At 38.8% G+C, this 20,247-nt stretch overlaps 1 protein-coding gene across 1 annotated transcript in view; it reads right to left on the bottom strand.

Annotated features, from left to right (window-relative positions):
* Positions 1-20,247, bottom strand: part of FAM13A (family with sequence similarity 13 member A) — a 336,606-nt gene that overhangs the window by 233,370 nt on the left and 82,989 nt on the right. The gene's annotated exons all lie outside the window — the stretch shown is intronic.

Genomic DNA, 20,247 nt, shown 5'->3' with positions numbered 1-20,247 from the left:
TCCTTTGTAGAACTTGCCTTTAGTGGTGTGGGGAGGAGGAGGGGAACTGGTTGATAAATACAGAATGTATCAAATATTGAATGTACCTCAAATGAGGGTACTTGAAGACTCATTTAACGGAAACATTTTGGATTCTCTCCATTGAAGGGTTCTAAACATAAGTTTTTATTTTAATGCTGTTTAGTTCCACTCCAGAATTTGTGGAATCTTTTTCTCTTACACAGAGTAAGAGAAAAAGTAAGAGTAAATGAAAGAGGAGAGGCAGGGTAAGGAGATAACTGGATAAGAGTCAGAAGAGAAGAAGAAAGAATGAAAGAGATTAAGGAAGATTCTGAACAAGCATTTGTATGGCAAAGATTTTCTACAAGAGAATAAACTAATTCATGGCCTATGAAAACAGAAGGATAAAAGCAAGAATGCAGCATCTGCAAACTTTTCCAGAGGGGAGAGAAAAGAGGTGGGAAAAACACTGGGAATCAGAGAGCTCCAAGGTCAGAGAGTTTAACTGCAATCTGAGTAAGGAGTGGGCCACTGCAGGGGGCCTCTAGAGTGGTGGGGACAGAGGGGTGCTGGGTTTGCCACCACCCCAGTGTGACTGCTGTTTGTGCCTGTGTATACAAATGTCTATATGTGTCAGTCATGAAACAGTCATCTAATAAACTATAGATTTTAATTTTATCACATAACTAGAAGTCAGGGAAATGTTTATGGGATGTGCACCATCCATTCAGAGTAACCATCAACCTTTCTGGACCTTTCTGGCCACTGAAATGTGAGTGGATAATATTCTAAACTTGAAAACAAGCTAAGTCTTCATCAAGAGGGTACTAATTATAAAACAAAGGAATACTAAAATTATTACAACAGTGTGTACAGATTAATGTTTGCTGACATAGATATTCATGGCAAAGTAACAACAGCAAATATGAATATTTCTTTTATGTAAAATGAATTTAAATTTCTGTGTAGAGATTTCTAAAAGAAACTTCACAAAACTGTGAATAACAATGGGCCACCGGGTAATTTTTAGTTCTTCTTTTTGGTATTATTTTCATTCCTCCCAAGAAGCAAGTGCCATTTTAATGAAACTAATAATGTTACTTAAAAACTTTTTTAAAGTGATGAGAGTATATGCTTCTATGAAGCAAAACAATCTGATAACAGTATTATTACCTCACCCAGACCAAACAAACAACTTCTCATGAGATGTTTCCTTGTTCTCCAGCAACAGGTTGGCCACCCAGAGAGTAATTACTAATACTCTTAACAGTTTCATTTGAAACCTTTTTAGGAAGGATGAGATAATTTCACCTCAGTGTTACTCTAGCAAAACAACCTTCATTAGTAAAAAGGCATTACTAAACATCAAACCATAAGCTTTACATAAATAGTTTTTATGAAGAAGTCAATAAAAACATGTAGGAGGAATCCTCTTCCACCCGTGAGTGGTAAGTGGCATTCCTGTTTGTGACTCTTTGGGAAGATATTTAACCTATATACTCTTAGATGAATTAATTAAAATCAGTTCCCTGATAGTATTGAAAATGAATTTTATGCCCCAATTTTGTTACATAGTATGTTTAACCTAAAAAAAAAAAAACAAAACCCAAAAACAGGTGTCTACTGAATAAGTATTGCCAATAGGTGAGTGTATTTTTTCTATCTCTATATAATGGTTGCAAATTTCCCTATAATAAGATCAGAGTCTCCTTTCAAAATCTTTTAAAAAATTACATTTCATAGCTCCTTGTTTATGTTTGAGAGATCAGATGGTCTGTTAGGAGGTGCTAAAACATATAAATAATATGGTAAGATACTTATATAATTTGAAACACGCTAGACTGACATTAGGGTATTTCAAGCTTGCACACATCCACGTTTATTTAAAAGGCATAAGCAATCAGTGAGTCATCTGATGGGCGAGTCAATGAATAAATGAATGCTTCATGTAAACTGGTGTACAGTACACTCCTCAGGCAGGTCTCATTGAACAATAGCACCAATGAAAAAGAGAAGCTGTAAACAAATTCCCATGTGCCAAAAAACTCAGTAAGTTTGACTTCTACTCAAGACAAACAAAAACTTCCTGAACAGTCAACAAGAAATTAAAGGAGCTGCAATTGGCCTACCTAGGTTAGGCAACAGGCTACAACCATAGAGTAGATTTGCATATCTTTCATATGCCTGAGAACAACCAGAACAGTTAACTTAATGAATATATAAACAGTCAGCTCATTTTGATCCAACCAATATTTACCAAGCACTTATTGTTTGTTTTGCTGGTGGGAAGTGCTTCAGACAATTCCAAGACTACGGGCAAGATAGCCTCTGCTATAAAGAAGTGTCTATAATGGTGTGAGGGATAAGGAAATTATATAAATATCATAAAAGAGTATTTCCATAAGAAAGGTACAAACTAGTGTAAGATAGGTCACAGAATTAAGAATTGTGTATTTTGGTAGCGGTTTGTCTGTTTAGGTGTTAAAAGTATTAGGGAAGTTCTCTAGGGGGACATAGTATTTGATAGAGGATTTAAAGATTGGGTAACATAGTTAATTCAACTACATTTTTCTGTTTTTTTTTTTTTTTTAAAGATTTTATTTATGTATCTGACAGAGAGACACACAGCGAGAGCAAGAACACAAGCAGGGGGAATGGGAGAGGGAGAAGCAGGCTTCCTGCTGAGCAGGGAGCCCGATGTGGGGCTCAATCCCAGGACCCCGGGATCATGACCTGAGCCAAAGGCAGACGCTTAATGACTGAGCCACCCAGGAGCCCCTCTGTATCTTTTACAGAGAGCACCAACTGGTAGGCACAGTCAATCAGGAAACTCACATTCTGTTCCTTCAACAAAATATTTATCGGAATATCCACAAAGATGTATTTGCATGTTGGTATATGTTTTCTCACTGAATCTTCTGACATAATGGGAAAACAACCACACAGTACAACTTTACATCTTTAATCTTCTTTTCTTTTATAATGGAGCAGGCAATATGCAGGGTACTTTAGATCTTGCCATATGTAATAAATTCTACAATTCGAGCAATTCTAGCATCCTTGTTCTGTGTGATGAGCACCCTTGTCTTCAGTGGGACAGTGCCTTTCACAGAGAGAGAAACATAGAGACATTTATGGATTATTCATGAAATACAAGGTGATCCAAAGTAGACTCTGAGTTTGCTCCATGTGCACACAGCACTTCTAACCTCAGAATGTTCCTCTATCAAAAATATACAATACATTTCTCTTTCAAACAAAATGTCCCAGAGATAGTCCAGATGGTGGAGGAGTAGGAGACCTTAGTTTTGTCTGGTCCCAGGAATTCGGCTAGATAGCTGTCAAATCATCCTGAACACCTGCAAACTCAAGAAGATCTAAGAAAAGAATAGGTGCAACTCTACAAATAGAAAAACAACCACTGGGGTGCCTGGGTGGCTCAGTTGGTTAAGCATCAAGCATCAGGTCATGATCCGGGGGTCCTGGGATTGAGCCCCAGGTCAAGCTTCCTCCTCAGTGGGGAGCTTGCTTCTCCCTCTTCCCCCTGTTTCTCCCTCTCCCCTCCTGCTCGTGCTCTCTCTTATTCTCTCTCTCTCAAATAAATAAATAAAATCTTTAGAAAAGAAAAGCAACCACTTTCTGCAAGGTAGGAGGTGCAGAGAAGTGAATCTGAGGTGATATACGGAAAGATAAATGGCAGGGGGAGGGAGCCTCCATTACCTAGCTACTGGAAAGTGATACAGCCCCAGAACACAAAAAGAAATTTTAGAAGTTTGCTCCAGTGAGGCATGTCCCAATCTGAAAGGCGTTCAGGTGGTGAAGTGGGGAGGAATCCTAGTGGGACAGTGTGGTCTCAGGATCCTTGGGATCACAGAAAACCAGGGTGCCTGAGTGCGGCAGGGGATCCCACGCATCAGAGTGGGAAAGCTGACTCCAATCAGAGAGCCCAGGAGTGGGCTCTCAGCTCAGGGTTGTCATATACCAGAACTGCAGTTTCGCTGGGTGACCACTCTCCGAGCAGGGGCCCAGCCAGTGGCAGAACTGTGCAGAGAACCCCCCACTCTCCCTGCGGGAGGAGTGGCGCAGGGGTGCACCACAGGAGTTTGCAGGGTTTGGAGTCTTTTTCTTTTTTCTCTCTCTTTTTTTTTTTAGAGATTTTATTTATTTATTTAATTGACAGAGAGAGAGACACAGCAAGAGAGGGAACACAAGCAGGGGGAGTGGGAGAGGGAGAAGCAGGCTTCGGGCTGAGCAGGGAGACTGATGCGGGGCTCGATTCCAGGACCCTGGGATCATGACATGAGCTGAAGGCAGTCGCTTAACCAACTGAGCCACCCAGGTGCCCCTGGGTTTGGAGTCTTAAAATGGGGTGACGTGCCTGATAGAAATGCTTAGTCACAGGCTAGGTGACCATGGAGTGTGGACAGAGACCAGGGAGACAGGAGGGATTGACCGCTTTTCTCTGAGGGTGCAATGAAGACTGGGGCCCCGAGCTTTTGGCTCTGGGGCTGGAGACTGGGAGGCTGCCATTTTCATTCTCATCCTCTAAAGCAGCACGGAAAACCTTGAGGGAACAAAAGCCACACAGAGCAATCCGGAGCCCCTTAATTAGCTTGGCCCCCTGGCAAGGACAGTATGATTCTGATCGGGGCAAAGACACCTGAGAAACAGCTCAACAGGCCCATCGCCCAGAAGACCAGCAAGAACATCCAGCTAAGACCAAGTTTATCGATCACAGAGAACTGCAGAACTCCAGCACTAGGGGAAAATAGTATATAGAATTCATGGCTTTTTCCCCCATGATTCTTTAGCCTTTCAAATTTTACTTTTTTTCCCCTCTTTCCTTTTTCAACAAATTTCTTATTTTATCAACTTTTTTAAAAGTATTTTTTAATTTTCATTTTTTCACAGTTCTATCCTTTCAATGTTTGTGTGTCACACACACACACACACATATATGTTTTTCTTTCTTTACAATTTTGGGATGCAGTTTCTTCTAACAAAGAGACCAAAATACACCCAGAAGCTACTGTATTGCTCTGTTCTCTTCACCTGTCTGATCATATTCTTTTTCTTTTCTTTAAAGTCTTTAATTTTCATTTTTACAATTACATTCTATCCTTTCAATGTATTTAATTTTATTTTTGTACGTATATAAGTTTCTCTTTCTTTACAATTTGGGATCTAGTTTTCTAACAAACAGACCAAAATACACACAAGATCCAGTGTATTGCTCTGTTCTGTTCACATGTCAGATTATAGTCTGTCTTTTTTTTTTTTTAATTTTGTTTTTCTCAATGCTCTTCTGATTTGTTTAGTGTATTTTCCTCTGGGGTCATTCTTGCCATTTTAGTATTTTGTTCTCTTGCTCATCTATTCTTCTCTGGACAGAATGACAAGACGGAAAAACTGACCTCAAAAAAGAGAACAAGAGGCAGTACTCACTGCCAGGGACCTAATCAGTATGGACATTAGTAAGATGCTGTAACTACAGTACAGAATAACGATTATAAAGATTACTAGCTGGGCTTGAAAAAAGCATAGACAACATTAGAGAATCCCTTTCTGGAGAAATAAAAGAACTGAAATCTAGCCAAGTTTAAATAAAAAAGGCTATTAATGACATGCAATAAAAAATGGAGGCTCTAACTGCTAGGACAAATGAGGCAGAAGAATTAGTGATATAGAACACCAAATGATGGAGAATAAAGAAGCTGAGAAAAAAGAGAGATAAACAACTACTGGATCACAAGGGGAGAATTTGAGAGGTAAGTGATATCATAAAGGGAAACAATATTACAATAATTGGGATCCCTGAAGAGGAAAGAGTGGGGGCAGAAGGCATATTGGAGCAAATTATAGTGGAGAACTTCACTAATCTGGGTAAGGAAACAGGAATTCATGTCCAGGAGGCACAGAGAACCCCCCTCAACATCATAGAAATAGTTCAAAACCTCAACATATAATAGTGAAACTTGCAAATCTCAGAGACAAAGAGAAAATCCTGAAAGAAGCTTGGGACAAGAGGTCTGTAACCTATAAGGGTAGAAACGTTAGACTGGCAGCAGACCTATCCACAGAGACCTGGCAGGCCAGAAAGGACTGGCATGATATATTCAGGGTGCTAAATCAGAAAAATATGCAGCAAAGAATACTTTATCCAGCTAGGATGTCATTCAAAATAGGAGAGATGAAAAGCTTCTGGGAGAAACAGAACTAAAAGAAATAGTGATCAGTAAACCAGCCCTGCAAGAAATATTAAAGGGGATCGTCTAAGCAAAGAGAGAACCCAAAAGTAACACAGACCAGAAAGAAACAGAGACAATATATAGAAATAGTGACTTTACAGGGCGCCTGGGTGGCTCAGTTGGTTGGGCAGCTGCCTTCGGCTCAGGTCATGATCCTGGAGTCCCAGGATCGAGTCCTGCATCGGGCTCCCTGCTCGGCAGGGAGTCTGCTTCTCTCTCTGACCCTCCCCCCATCATGCTCTATCTCATTCTCTCTCTCCATAAATAAAATCTTAAAAAAAAAAATTAAAAAAAAATAAATAGTGACTTTACAGATAATACAATAGCACTAAATTCATATCTTTTAATAGTTACTCTGAATGTAAATGGGCTAAATGTTCCAATCAAAAGACACAGGGTATCAGATTGGATAAAAAAACAAGACCCATTGATATGCTGTCTGCAAGAGACTCATTTTAGACCCAAAGACACCTCCAGATTGAAAGTGAGGGTGTGGAAAACCATTTACCATGCTAATGGACAGCAAAAGAAAGCTGGGGTGGCAATCCTTATAACAGACAAACTAGATTTTATTTTATTTTATTTTTATTTATTTTTAAATATTTTATTTATTTGTCAGAGAGAGAGAGAGAGCATGAGCAGGGGGAGCAGCAGAGGGAGAGGCAAAAGCAGGCTCCCCGATGAGCAAGGAGCCCAATGCGGGACTCGATCCCAGGACTCTGGGATCATGACCTGAGCTGAAGGCAGATGCTTAACTGACTGAGCCACCCAAGCATCCCAAAACAAATTAGATTTTAAACCAAAGACTGTAATAAGAGATGAGGAAGGATACTTTATCATAATTAAAGGGTCTATCCAACAAGAAGATCTAACAATTGTAAATATGCCCCTAACATGGGAGCAGCCAATTATATAAACAAATTAATAACAAAACTTGAAAAACACATTAATAATAATAATACAATAATAGTAGGGGACTTTAACACCCCACCCACTGCAACGGACAGATCATCTAAGCAGAATATCAACAAGGAAACAAGGGCTTTGAATGACATACTGACCAGATGGACTTCACAGATATATTCAGAGCATTCCATCCTAAAGCAACAGAATACACATTCTTCTCGAGTGCACATGGAACATTCTCCAGAACAGATCACATATGGATCACAAATCAGGTCTCAACCAGTACCAAAAGACTGGGATCATTCCCTGTATATTTTCAGACCACAATGCTTTGAAACTTGAACTCAAACACAAGAGGAAATTTGGAAAGAACTCAAATACATGGAGGCTAAAGAGCATCCTGCTAAAGAATGAATGGATCAACCAGGAAATTAAAGAAGAATTAAAAGAAATTCATGGAAACAAATGAAAATGAAAATAATAGTTCAAAACCTTTGGGATGCAGCAAAGGCAGTCCTAAGAGGGAAGTATATACCAATACAAACCTTTCTCAAGAAACAAGAAAGGTCTCAAATACACAAGCTAACTTTACACCTAAAGGAGATGGTTAAAGAACAGCAAATAAAGCCTAAACCTAGCAGAAGACAATTAATAACGATTAGACCAGGAACCAATGAAATAGAAACGAAAGGAACCATAGAACAAATTAATGAAAGTAGGAGCTGGTTCTTTGAAAGAATTAGATCAATAAACCCCTGGCCAGACTTATCCAAAAGAAAAGACAAAAGGACCCAAATTAATAAAATCATGAATGAAAGAGGAGAGATCACAACCAATACCAAAGAAATACAATTATAAGAACATATTATGAGCAACTATGTCCCAACAAATTAGGCAATCTGGAAGAAATGGATGCATTCCTAGAGACGTATAAACCACCAAAACTGAAACAGGTAGAAAGAGACAACCTGAACAGGGGCACCTGGGTGGCTCAGTCGTTAAGCGACTGCCTTCCGCTCAGGTCATGATCCCAGGGTCCTGGGATTGAGTCCTGCATCGGGCTCCCTGCTCATCAGGGAGCCTGCTTCTCCCTCTCCTACTCCCCCTGCTTGTGTTCCTTTTCTCACTGTGTCTCTCTCTGTCAATAAATAAAATCTTAAAAAAAAAAAAAAAGACAACCTGAACGGACCCATAACCAGCAAGGAAATTGAAGCAGAAATAAAAACTCTCCCGGTGTCTGGGTGGCTCAGTTGGTTAAGCGACTGCCTTCGGCTCAGGTCATGATCCTGGAGTCCCGGGATCGAGTCCCGCATCGGGCTCCCTGCTCAGCAGGGAGTCTGCTTCTCCCTCTGACCTTCCTCCTTCTCATGCTCTCTGTCTCTCATTCTCTCTCTCTCAAATAAATAAATAAATCTTAAAAAAAAACCAAAAACAAAAAACTCTCCCAACAAACAAGAGTCCAGGGCCGAATGGCTTCCCAGGGGAATTCTACCAACTATTTAAAGAAGAATTAATACCTAATCTTCTGAAGCTCTTTCAAAAAGTAGAAATGGAAGGAAAACTTCCAAACTCTTTCTCTGAGGCCAACATTACCTTAATCCCAAAACCAAAGACGCCCCAAGGAGAATTACAGACCAATATCCCTGATGAACATGGATGTAAAAAATCTTACCAAGAGAACAGCCAATAGGATCCAAAAGCACATTAAAACCATTATTCACCACAACTAAGTGGAATTTATTCTTTGGCTGCAAGGGTGGTTCAGCATCTGAAAATCAATCAATGTGATACATTACAGTAATAAAAGAAAGGATAAGAACCATATGATCCTCTCAAGAGGTGAAGAAAAAGTATTTGAAAAGTACAGCATCCTTTCTTGATTAAAACTCTTCACAGTGTAGGTATAGAGAGTACATACCACAATATCATAAAAGCCATATATGAAAAGCCCACAGTGAATATCATTCTCAATGGGGAAAGACTGAGAGCTTTTCCCCCATGTCAGGAACATGGGAGGGATGTCCACTCTCACCACTCTTGTTCAACACAGTACCAGAAGTCCTAGCCTCATCAATCAGACAGCAAAAAGAAATAAAAGGCATCTAAATCAATAAAGAAGTCAGACTCTCACTCTTCACAGATGACATGTGGAAAACCCAAAAGACTCCACCCCAAAATTGATAGAATTCATATAGGAATTCAGCAAAGTGGCAGGATATAAAAATCAATGCACAGAAATCAGTTGCACTTCTATACACTAACAATGAGACAGAAGAAAGAGAAATTAAGGAATGATCCCATTTACAATTGTACCAAAAACCATAAGCTATCTAGGAATAAACCTAACCAAAGAAGCAAAGGATCTGTACTCTGAAAACTATAAAACACTCATGAAAGAAATTGAGACAGACACAAAGAAATGAAAATGTTCCATGCTCATGGATTGAAAGAACAAATACTAAAATGTCTATGCTTCCCAGAGCAATCTAGACATTCAAAGCAATCTATCAAAATGCCATCAACATTTTTCTGAAAGCTGGAACAAATAATCCTAAAATTTGTATGGAACCAGAAAAGACCCTGAATAGCCAGAGGAATGTTGAAAAAGAAAAGCAAAGCTGGTGGCATCACAATTCTGGTCTTCAAGCTCTATTACAAAGCTGTCATCATCAAGACAGTATGGTACTGGCACAAAAACAGACAATGGGATCAATGGGACAGAATAAAGAGCCCAGAAATGGACCCTCAACTCTAAGGTCAACTAATCTTCGACAAAGCAGGAGAGAATATCCAGTGGAAAAAAGTCCCTTCAACAAATGGTGTTGAGAAAACTGGACAGCCACATGCAGAAGAATGACAGTGGACCATTTTCTTACACCACACACAAAAATAAACTCAAAATGGATGAAAGACCTAAATGTATGACAGGAAACCATCAAAATCCTAAAAGAGAACACAGGAAACAACCTCTGTGACCTCGGCCATAGCAATTTCTGGCTAGACACATCTTCAAAGCAAGAGAAAGAAAGGCAAAAATGAGCTATTGGGACTTCATCAAGATAAAAAGCTTTTGCACAGCAAAGGAAACAGTCAACAAAACCAAAAGACAACCAACAGAATGGGAGAAGATATTTGCAAATGACATATAAGATAAAGGGCTAGTATCCAAAATCTCTAAAGAACTTACCAAACTCAACACCCCAAAAACAAATAATCCAATCAAGAAATAGGCAGAAGACATGAACAGACATTTCTCCAAAGACATACAAATGGCCAATAGACACATGAAAAAATGCTCCACATCACTTGCCATCAGGAAAATACAAATCAAAACCTCAATAAGATACCACCTCACACCAGTCAGAATGGCTAAAATTAACAAGTCAGAAAACGACAGATGTTGGCGAGGATGCAGAGAAAGGGGAACCCTCCTACACTGTTGGTGGGAATGCAAGCTGGGCAGCCACTCTGGAAAACAGTATGGAGGTTCCTCAAAAAGTTGAAAATAGAGCTACCCTATGACCCAGCAATTGCACTGCTGGGTTTTTACCCCAAAGATACAAATGTAGTGATCTGAAGGGGTATGTGCACCCCAATGTTTATAGCAGCAATGTCCACAATAGCCAAACTATGGGAAGAGCCCATACTTCCATCGACAGATGAATGGATAAAAAGATGTGGTATATAAATACACACACACACACACACACAATGGAATACTACTCAGCCCACAAAACAATGAAATCTTGCCATTTGCAATGTCGTGGATGAAACTAGAGGACATTATGCTAAGCGACATAAGTCAATCAGAGGAAGACAATTATCATATAATGTCACTCATGTCAAATTTAAGAAACAAAACCGAAGATCATAGGGGAAGAGAAGAAAAAGTAAAACAAGATGAAATCAGAGAGGAAGACAAATCATAAGAGACTCTTAATCACAGGAAACAAACTGAGGGTTGCTGGAGGGGAGGTGGTGGGGGATGGGGTAACTGGGTGATGGGCATTAAGGAGGGCATGTGATATAATGAACACTGGGTGTTATATAAGACTGATGAATCACTGATCTCTACCTCTGAAACTAGTAATACAATATATGTTAATTAATTGAATTTAAATTTAAAAAATGGCCCTTCTACAATATAAAGGTCAGTTCTTTCTGTCTATGAGGCAGAACAGAAAATAAGTAGTAATCCTTTCAGAACATTATGAAGGAAGGAAAAATGTTCAAATTTTGTGGCTACCTAAATTGCTGAAAAAGAAGCTGAATACAGGCAAAACTATCTTATGTTCAGTAGTATTCAATAGTGGAAACACTATGTAGCAAACTATGTAGTGTTCAGTAGTGTGAAGTGTATTCACACTGTTGTGAAGCAGCTCTTGAGCACATTTCATCTTATAAAACTTGAATTCTTTAGCCATTATAGAGCTGTCCTTTCCCCTCACTACCCAGGCCCTGGCAATCACCACCCTACCTTTTGTTTCTATAAATTTGAATAGGTACACCACGTAAGCAGAAATAAAGTATTTATCTTTTTGTGACTAGTTTATTTCACTTAGTGTAATATCCTCCAGGTTCATTCATATTGTAGCTTATGATAGGATTTCTTTCTTTTTTGAGGCTGCATAATACTCCCTTGTATGGATACACCACATTTGGTTTATCCACTCATCCACAGATGGACACATGGACTGTTGCCACCTCTTGCCTATTGGGACTAATGCTATGAACACGAATGTGCAAATATCACTTTGTGACTCTGCTTTCAATTCTTTTGGATGAATACCCAGAACTTGGATTGCCGGATCATATAGTAGTTCTACTTTAATTTTTGAGCAACAGCTTGAAGACCTTTTATGTGTTTTGATTACTAATGTGGTTTCCAAACTGGATTCCTACATATTAAATTCTAATGAATGGATTATAAGTATACTAGAGATTAATTCTGGATGATTGCTTTTTCTAAAATAATTAAACATCAGATACTTGTAGGCTACATTCTTCCTTTTCCCAGAGTATTAGAAACAAAATCTATCCTTCCTATTCATTCATTGAACAAATACACCTTGAGGACTATCACGTGAGGCATCAGCACCAGAACAAAACATAACAAAAAAAGTTTTCACCTGTCCCTTGTCACTTCTGACCCTTTTCCTGTAAAGTTAAGGAATTACAACATTAGGGAGACAACAGCTGATGGTTGTGCCTAGAGACTGGGCTATACCTAACTATGCCCAACACAAAACTGTTTATTTTTTCATCACATTATCTACTTTATTATCAATTCTAGGATATAGGTTCAACTAAAGTTGAATCCTTAACATTCTGTTACCATATTCATTATTTTTAGTCCATACTGGCTTATGTTATTCTACGGTAAAAGGAATCATATTAGTGCTTCTTCCAATGAACTACAAAGAAAAAAATTCTTATAAACAGAAATGTTATATTGAATTAAGCACCACTGGCCTACCTCAGACATATGCAATGAGAAATAGTCCAGTCACTAAAGTAGAATCTAAACATTTAACCTGCTAGAAAATGCTGCTTTCTCTTTAGTATTCTGTAACTCAGCACCTTGTTTTTTTACTCCAGAGCCCTTGTTATATTTGGTAATTAAAAAGTCAAGAATGCAGACTGAGCCCTCTACCCAGATTTAAGTCTTGGCTCTTTATATTATTAGCATGACAGCCTGTAAGTTACTTAATCTACGTGTGTCTATTTCTTCATTTGTAAATTTGGGATGTTACTTAACTTACAGGGTTATTGTTAGGATTAAATGAGTTAATGTGTTACCTGTGATGATTATAATAATTATTGGTGTTTATTAATACAGTGTTTTTGTCTGTCTCCTTCCACAAAAACATAAGTTCATGGAAAGCAGGGCGCATCTCTCTGTTGTTCATCAACTGTATATCTGGTACATAGTATGGTGCCTGTGACAAGGGATGTATGTGCTCAATAAAAAGTCAGTGAAGGAATAACCTCATTCTCTTCCAAAATTTTAAGGGTTTTTTTTTTTTTTTAATGGGATCTTTCTCCAATACCACCAGTATTTCATCTGTGTTCATTTCCAGTTTATTTTCTTTTTAAAATTTATTTTTAAAGTAGGCTCCACACCCAATGTGGGGTTTGAACTCACAACTCTGAGATCAAGAGCTGCATGCTCTACCAACTGAGCCAGCCAGGTGCTCCTGATCATTTCCAGTTTAGATAGAACATACCAAATTCTTTTATCAGAGCTTTTATTAATAAGTTCCATGTTCAACATCTTAACTATCCTAGGGCCAGCTATGAATATCGTCGGAGTCTTCATGTTTTTAATTTGTAACACAAGTCCTGGGGATAATGCCTAAGTGGTGTGCCTTACCTTCACTCTCATAGAAATGAGAGACATTTCCACCTGACTTCCAACATGACAAAGGACGATGGGAAGAAAAGTCAGTGAGACAAGCATTGTATCATCAAAATTTTAGGAAAAAAATCCCAAACTCTGATCAACAGTCAAGAGATTCCTACTGTGGGTAGGGGTGGGTAAGAGGAGAAGAAGGGAAAGGCAATTCTTTTGGGGCTGTAAATCAGCTGATACTCAGATGTTAGCAGGAGTTCTATGCATGGTTTTTTCTGGCTGTCATGTTCTTAAAACAGTGCCTAGTGATGCCTCATGGAGGGGACTGGACGAGTGACAGAGGCCAGGGTGGTGTGTTTGTGAGTTTCTTCTCCACAATTACAGTCCACTGCATACTTACTTTTCCTGTTTTTTCCTTTCCACAAAGGACCTGCCATAATGCCAGCGCTTATTGACTCAAGGTTTGTTGACTCAAGGTGGGAGGCTGTCTGGGTCCAATGGCCAAGATGGGCAGATAATAAGAACTATTTACATTATTTCTGATATAGCGCACATACAGAACACACCTTTCTAAAGTGTCAACTTTGCACCATTTGTGTTCTGAACAATTAAGGGGCGTATGGGATAGACAATCATTGTTTCCCAACATAGCAAGTTTAATAATATTAGGATCAGTAGCAAGTTAATTTGATTTTTTTTTTTTTTCAGCCCACAAATTTTCTCTTGGCCCTGACCTAGAATCAAGGTCTGATGAAGTGCAGATACAGTACTTACTCCACAATGAAACTTTGTTTTGAGTTTAGAACACTTGTTCTCAATTCTCAATCCTTTTTTCTGCCCCATGTGCCTGAGAGCATATACACTGTTCTTTCTTAGTGGAAGGGGATCGCCGACTTAATTTCTAAAAATATTTTGGAGATTTTTATCCTGTCACCCCTTCTCTCTCCCTTCACACCACCCTCCCCCAAACACACACTTCTTACTTTGTGTTCCTGCCCTTTTTACCTTATCCAGCAAAATATGTATTTAAACTCCAGGATGTAAGAGCTAAATAATTGCCTTTTTTTTTTTTTTTGGAAAAAATCAAGCAGCATTTATTTTCCCTCTGTATTCTGAAACTATTATTTAACTAGCAAAAATCTTACTTATTTAACTAGCAAAAATCCCTGTAACACTGTTAGGGACTTTTGGGTCACATCACAAAGCACAACCAGCCTCTTCCATCAAAGGAACATACATTTTAACTAAGGGGTTATAAAATATTTGTGAAGAAATAAAAAAATAATGTCATCAGTATAAAAGATGTTCCAAGGAGGTCTTATAATTGAATGCCATAAGTTATTAGTGAGAGTAATAGCTAACATTTAAAGACGTATCATTTCTACATTAGCTCATTAGATTTTATCTGAAGACAAGTCTCTGTAGTAATTTCTAAAATTTCTACATTAAATATAGAAAATTAGAGATCAGAAAAGTTAAATGACTTTTACAGGTGGGATTGTTTTTAAGTGGCAGAGATGGGAGTCTACCCAGCCTTAACTCCAGGCCCTAGATTAAATTCCTAAACAGGAATGGAAAGCTCATGGGTAGGAGTGGCTGGGAGAGGCCTGCTAGAAGATGCTGGGAAGCAATCTGGCTAGCAGACAGACTGATAAGTAGGCTCTGGTAGGAGTTAGGAAGGGGAAAAATATGGGCATCCTTGATTGGAAGAAAATTGTGAATAATGCATGTAAGTGGGAACGTAATGAGACAGTTTACACTGAGCCAAGGATTCAAGGCAGGAACAGAGGGACATATAGTGGGGTGGAAGCCAAGGATGTCTGGAGAGAGCCTTGCCTGCCAGAGTTGAATTTTTTCCTAGGCAACATCAGGCTTTGAGTAGAGAAGTGACAGGACAAAGACTGCATTTTAGGTGGGGTAATACTGGTGTTGGAAAAGACAGAAATGGTTGTACTATGATGGAAAGATGGCCAGACCCATGCTCCTCAATCAATGATTAGTTGTAGGATCTGGGCCTGTCACAGCCCTTTACTGCCAGTTTTCTCAGTGTTTTTATGAGAATCAAGTCAAATAGCAGGTATGAAAGCACTTTTAAAATTAGAACATGCTACACAAACGCAAAGTACTATTTCACATATTAATTTGAACTATAGAGGGAGATTCTTAAGGGACAGACTTTAATTGGTAAATCATCGTAATAATTCAGAGAAGAGAATGAGAGTATAGAATAGGGTGATGATAGGAAAAACTTAAGATTCAGGATTTGAAAGACATTATAAAGGAATAGTAGGCAGACACTGATAGTTTATCACGAGGATCAATGAGAAAGGAGGGTACTGATCTGCCTGAAAAGAACTAGAAATAGAGTTGATCAGAGGTTGGGGGGGGGGGGGTAGGCAAAGGGAACAAGTTAGATCTTTGGACAAGTAAAAATGACCACCAGGCTCATAGTGGAACAAGAGAGAAAGGACAGGGCTCGGTAGAGATTTGGGGTCTGGACCTTCTTCTCTGTCCAATTTCACTCTCCCTCAGGCATCTCCTCCACATGATTTCAAGTGCTTAAAACCCTTTCAAATCTGCTCAGTATTCCACCCCCACCCCTATCCCCCTTGGCCACACCATCAACCCCCCTTCACCAGGACCACCCTGATAGTCGGTCCACTGCCCTCTACACATCTCCCACTGCAGCCAACTGTGATCTTTTAAAAATGTGAATCAGACCATGTCACTCCCCTGCTTAACTAACCTTCCGACTGCTTTCTCCTGTGCTGAGAGCTAAGTCTAACCTCTTCCCTCTAGCTGAGCAAGCTCTACACAATCTGTCCCAGCCTTCTTTTACATCATCATTTCCTACCATTTTCCAGAAACAGACCTAGTCTCTGTTTCTGGAACATAACAAGCTTATCCTCATCTTTGAGCCTTTGTACTAAGTATTTCCTCTACCAGGAAAAAAATAAAAAATAAAAGGTAAACTTACTGAGTGCTTACTATATACAAGCACTGTACGTGTCTTAATCCCCTTACCTTCCCATTTCTATAATGTAAATGCTAATAATATGTCCATTTACAGAGGAGTAAACGGAGTTTCAGAAAGATTAAGGAAACTATCCCTAGGTTATACAGTTAGTAAATAGCAGGGCTTGGAAGTGAATCCAGTCAGTGTTGCACCAGAGACTATGTTCTGAAGTATTTTCTAACCTGAGATTCTCACGCTCCTTTGCTTCACTGACTTCTTGTACTTCAGATCTCAATGTAAATGTCTGCTCTACAGAAAGGCCATCTCTGACTTCATCAAAAGTGGTCATCGAGGCCCGTGCTACTTATTATATCATCTCATCCTCAGCCATACAACAGTGCCTGTCAAATACTTGCTGAATGAATGAGGGTTGAGAAAAGTGTGTTACAATGACTGGAATTTTAGAGCTGTGAGGTAGTTTCAAAATAATATATTCCAACCTTCTCTATCTGAGGAGACTTGATGAAGAGATATCATGAATTCCCTAAAGTACTAAGCCACACAGCAGTAAAGGAAGCACTTGAATACAATGCTCCTACAACCAGTTCATTTGTTAATCTTATTTTGCTTCCAACTCTGAGGGGCGTTTGATAGTGTATTTTCAATCAAATTTTGATGATTAAAGATTTATTTTATGCTTAATTAAGAAAAAAACCATTGGGGTGCCTGGGTGGCTCAGTCGTTAAGCGTCTGCCTTCGGCTCAGGTCATGGTCCCAGGGTCCTGGGATCGAGCCCCACATCGGGCTCCCTGCTCAGCGGGAAGCCTGCTTCTCCCTCTCCCACTCCCCCTGCTTGTGTTCCCTCTCTCGCTGTGTCTCTCTCTGTCAAATAAATAAAATTTTTAATTAAAAACAAACAAAAAACCATTAAGAAACTAAAATATATATTATGGATATTTATATAGATTGATTTTTTTTTAAAGATTTTATTTATTTATTTATGAGAGACAGAGAGCACGAGAGGGAGGAGGGTCAGAGGGAGAAGCAAACTCCCCGCTGAGCAGGGAGCCCGATGCGGGACTCGATCCCGGGACTCCAGGATCATGACCTGAGCCGAAGGCAGTCGCTTAACCGACTGAGCCACCCAGGCGCCCTATATAGATTGATTTTTTAATCTCTATCTCTATCTGTATAGATATCTATATGTATACATATAACCAGCTCATTTTATGTGTAGGTTTATGCTTTGTTTTTAATATTCCTACATCACTACCAACACTTGGCATTTTACCTTTTTCTAATTTTGACCAGTCCTAAGGATGTAAGTGATAGTTCTTAAAAACAATCCTCTAATTACTGAAGAGTTTGAACATCTCTTTATACACTTATTACTCTCCTATGAACTATCTATTCATTATCCTTTGTTCAGTTTTCTTTACCATTCAGGAGTTTGGGTTTTTTTGTTTTGTATATTCTAGATATAAGTCTTTTGGTAGTTTTAAACATTCCAAGTGTCTTCTCTGAGCCTGTCATTTGTCATCTTTTATTGACAAAAATCTTTAATTTTGATATAATAAAATTCGTTTTTTGATTTCTCCATATGGTTTGTGCTTTGGGGATTTTATCTAAGAAGTTCTTCCCTTTCCCTAGATCACAGCAGTATCCTCCTCTACTTTATTCATTTTATAATTTTTCTTTTTTTTAAAATTTATTTATTTGAGGGAGAGAGAGCACAAGCAGGGGGAAACAGCAGAGGGAGAGGGAGAAGCGGGCTCCCCACTGAGCAGGGAGCCTGACATGGGGCTCGATCCCAGGACCCCAGAATCATGACCTGAGCCAAAGGCAGACACTTAACTGACTGTGCACCCAGGTGCCCCCATTTCATAATTTTCCCTTTCATATTTAAACCTTGAGTCTATCCAGAGTCTACCTTTGGACATGATGCTAGTTAGGTATCCCATTTCCTTTTTTCTCCATGTTAAAGAAGCCAGTTTTCCAACACCATCTACTAAAACAAGTGCATAGGTTTTAGTTTATGTGTAGGTTTACATTTTAAGTAGAATTGATAACCTAAGGACTAAAAAGGAAAAGGGCTAAGAGATTCACTAGTATTTTGTTCTTCTTTGAAGCCATTTTCAAAAAAAGAAAAACTAAGTTGTAAAACTAATAACCCAATGTTGCTCTATTTTAATATTAATTAAGCTTAAAATATTCCAGTCTTTAAACCCCCAGACCACCCCATTTTCCCATCATCCAGATTGTTTGATATAGGTAAGCAAACCCCAAGTTATAAACTGTATACCAGGCTTTGTACATCTGAGATTTTTATTTTATTTTATTTTTTAAAGATTTTAAATAGAGCTACCCTATGACCCAGCAATTGCACTCCTGGGTATTTACCCCAAAGACACAGATGTAGTGAAAAGAAGGGCCATATGCACCCCAATGTTCATAGCAGCAATGTCCACAATAGCCAAACTGTGGAAAGAGCCGAGATACCCTTCAACAGATGAATGGATAAAGAAGATGTGGTCCATATATACAATGGAATATTACTCAGCCATCAGGAAGGATGAATACCCAACTTTTACATCAACATGGATGGGACTGGAGGAGATTAAGCTAAGTAAAATAAGTCAAGCAGAGAAGTCAATTATCATATGGTTTCACTTATTTGTGGAACATAAGGAATAGCATGGAGGACATTAGGAGAAGGAAGGGAAAAATGAAGGGGGGAAATTGGAGGGGGAGACGAACCATGAGAGGCTATGGACTCTGAGAAAAAAACTGAGGGTTTTAGAGGGGAGGGGGGTGGGGGGATGGGTTAGCCTGGTGATGGGTATTAAGGAGGGCATGTATTGCATGGAGGACTGGGTGTTATACGAAAACAGTGAATCATGGATCATTACATCAAAAACTAATGATGTATTACATGGTGACTAACATAACATAATAAAATAAAATTTAAAAAAATATTTTATTTATTTATTTGAGAGACAGAGAGAGGGAGAGCAAGTGGGGGGAGGGAGAGGGACAGGCAGACTCTGCACTGAGCTCAGAGCCCAATGTGGGGTTTGCTCTCACAACCCTGAGATCACAACCTGAGCTGAAATCAACAGTTGGATGCTTAACTGACTGAACTACCCAGGGACCCCATCCTAGATTTTTAGTACATCAATCTAACTTAATCTAATTCTGCCATTTCTCAGGGTAAACATGAACTCTCCAGTAAGGGAAGCACTTTCATTTCTTCATGCGAACCTAATTTTATGTAGAGAGTACGAAGATGTGGACCTGATTGAGCACATGGAATAAGAAAGGGGTGAATTCAGAGCATAGCTGGAGATAAACTACTATTTCCCTGAGTCACCTTGGTTTCTCTAAGATAATTAGATTTGGAATAGGACCATTTTATCCATTAGATAGAGAGCCTAGGGCTTAAGAGTTTCTATGAGACAATAAAAATGTTTGAGATCTCAGGATTCCAAAATGTAACAACAAAAACTCAAACAAAAAACAAACAAAAATCCCTGAAGACTACAAAATTAAAATTGGTAAATACTTAAATGTCTTAAAATATAATATTGTAGCAGTTATTTAATCACAGCTCAATAGAAATCAATTTTAAAAATACATTATGATTAATATGGATTGTGGGTGCATTTTAACACATTTGAGATGATGTGGTGTGGAGCTGCCAAAAGCAAGAGAGTTTAGGACCTGGGAGAGTCTTTGAAAAGATAAAAACAAAAAAAGGTCTAGAAAAGCAATACATTGAAATAAAT

This window comes from Neomonachus schauinslandi, chromosome 2, assembly GCF_002201575.2.
Source record: "Neomonachus schauinslandi chromosome 2, ASM220157v2, whole genome shotgun sequence".
NCBI classification, from domain to species: Eukaryota; Metazoa; Chordata; class Mammalia; order Carnivora; family Phocidae; genus Neomonachus; species Neomonachus schauinslandi.
The sequence above is the reverse complement of the archived record's forward strand: the minus strand, read 5'-3'. Positions and strand labels throughout refer to the sequence as shown.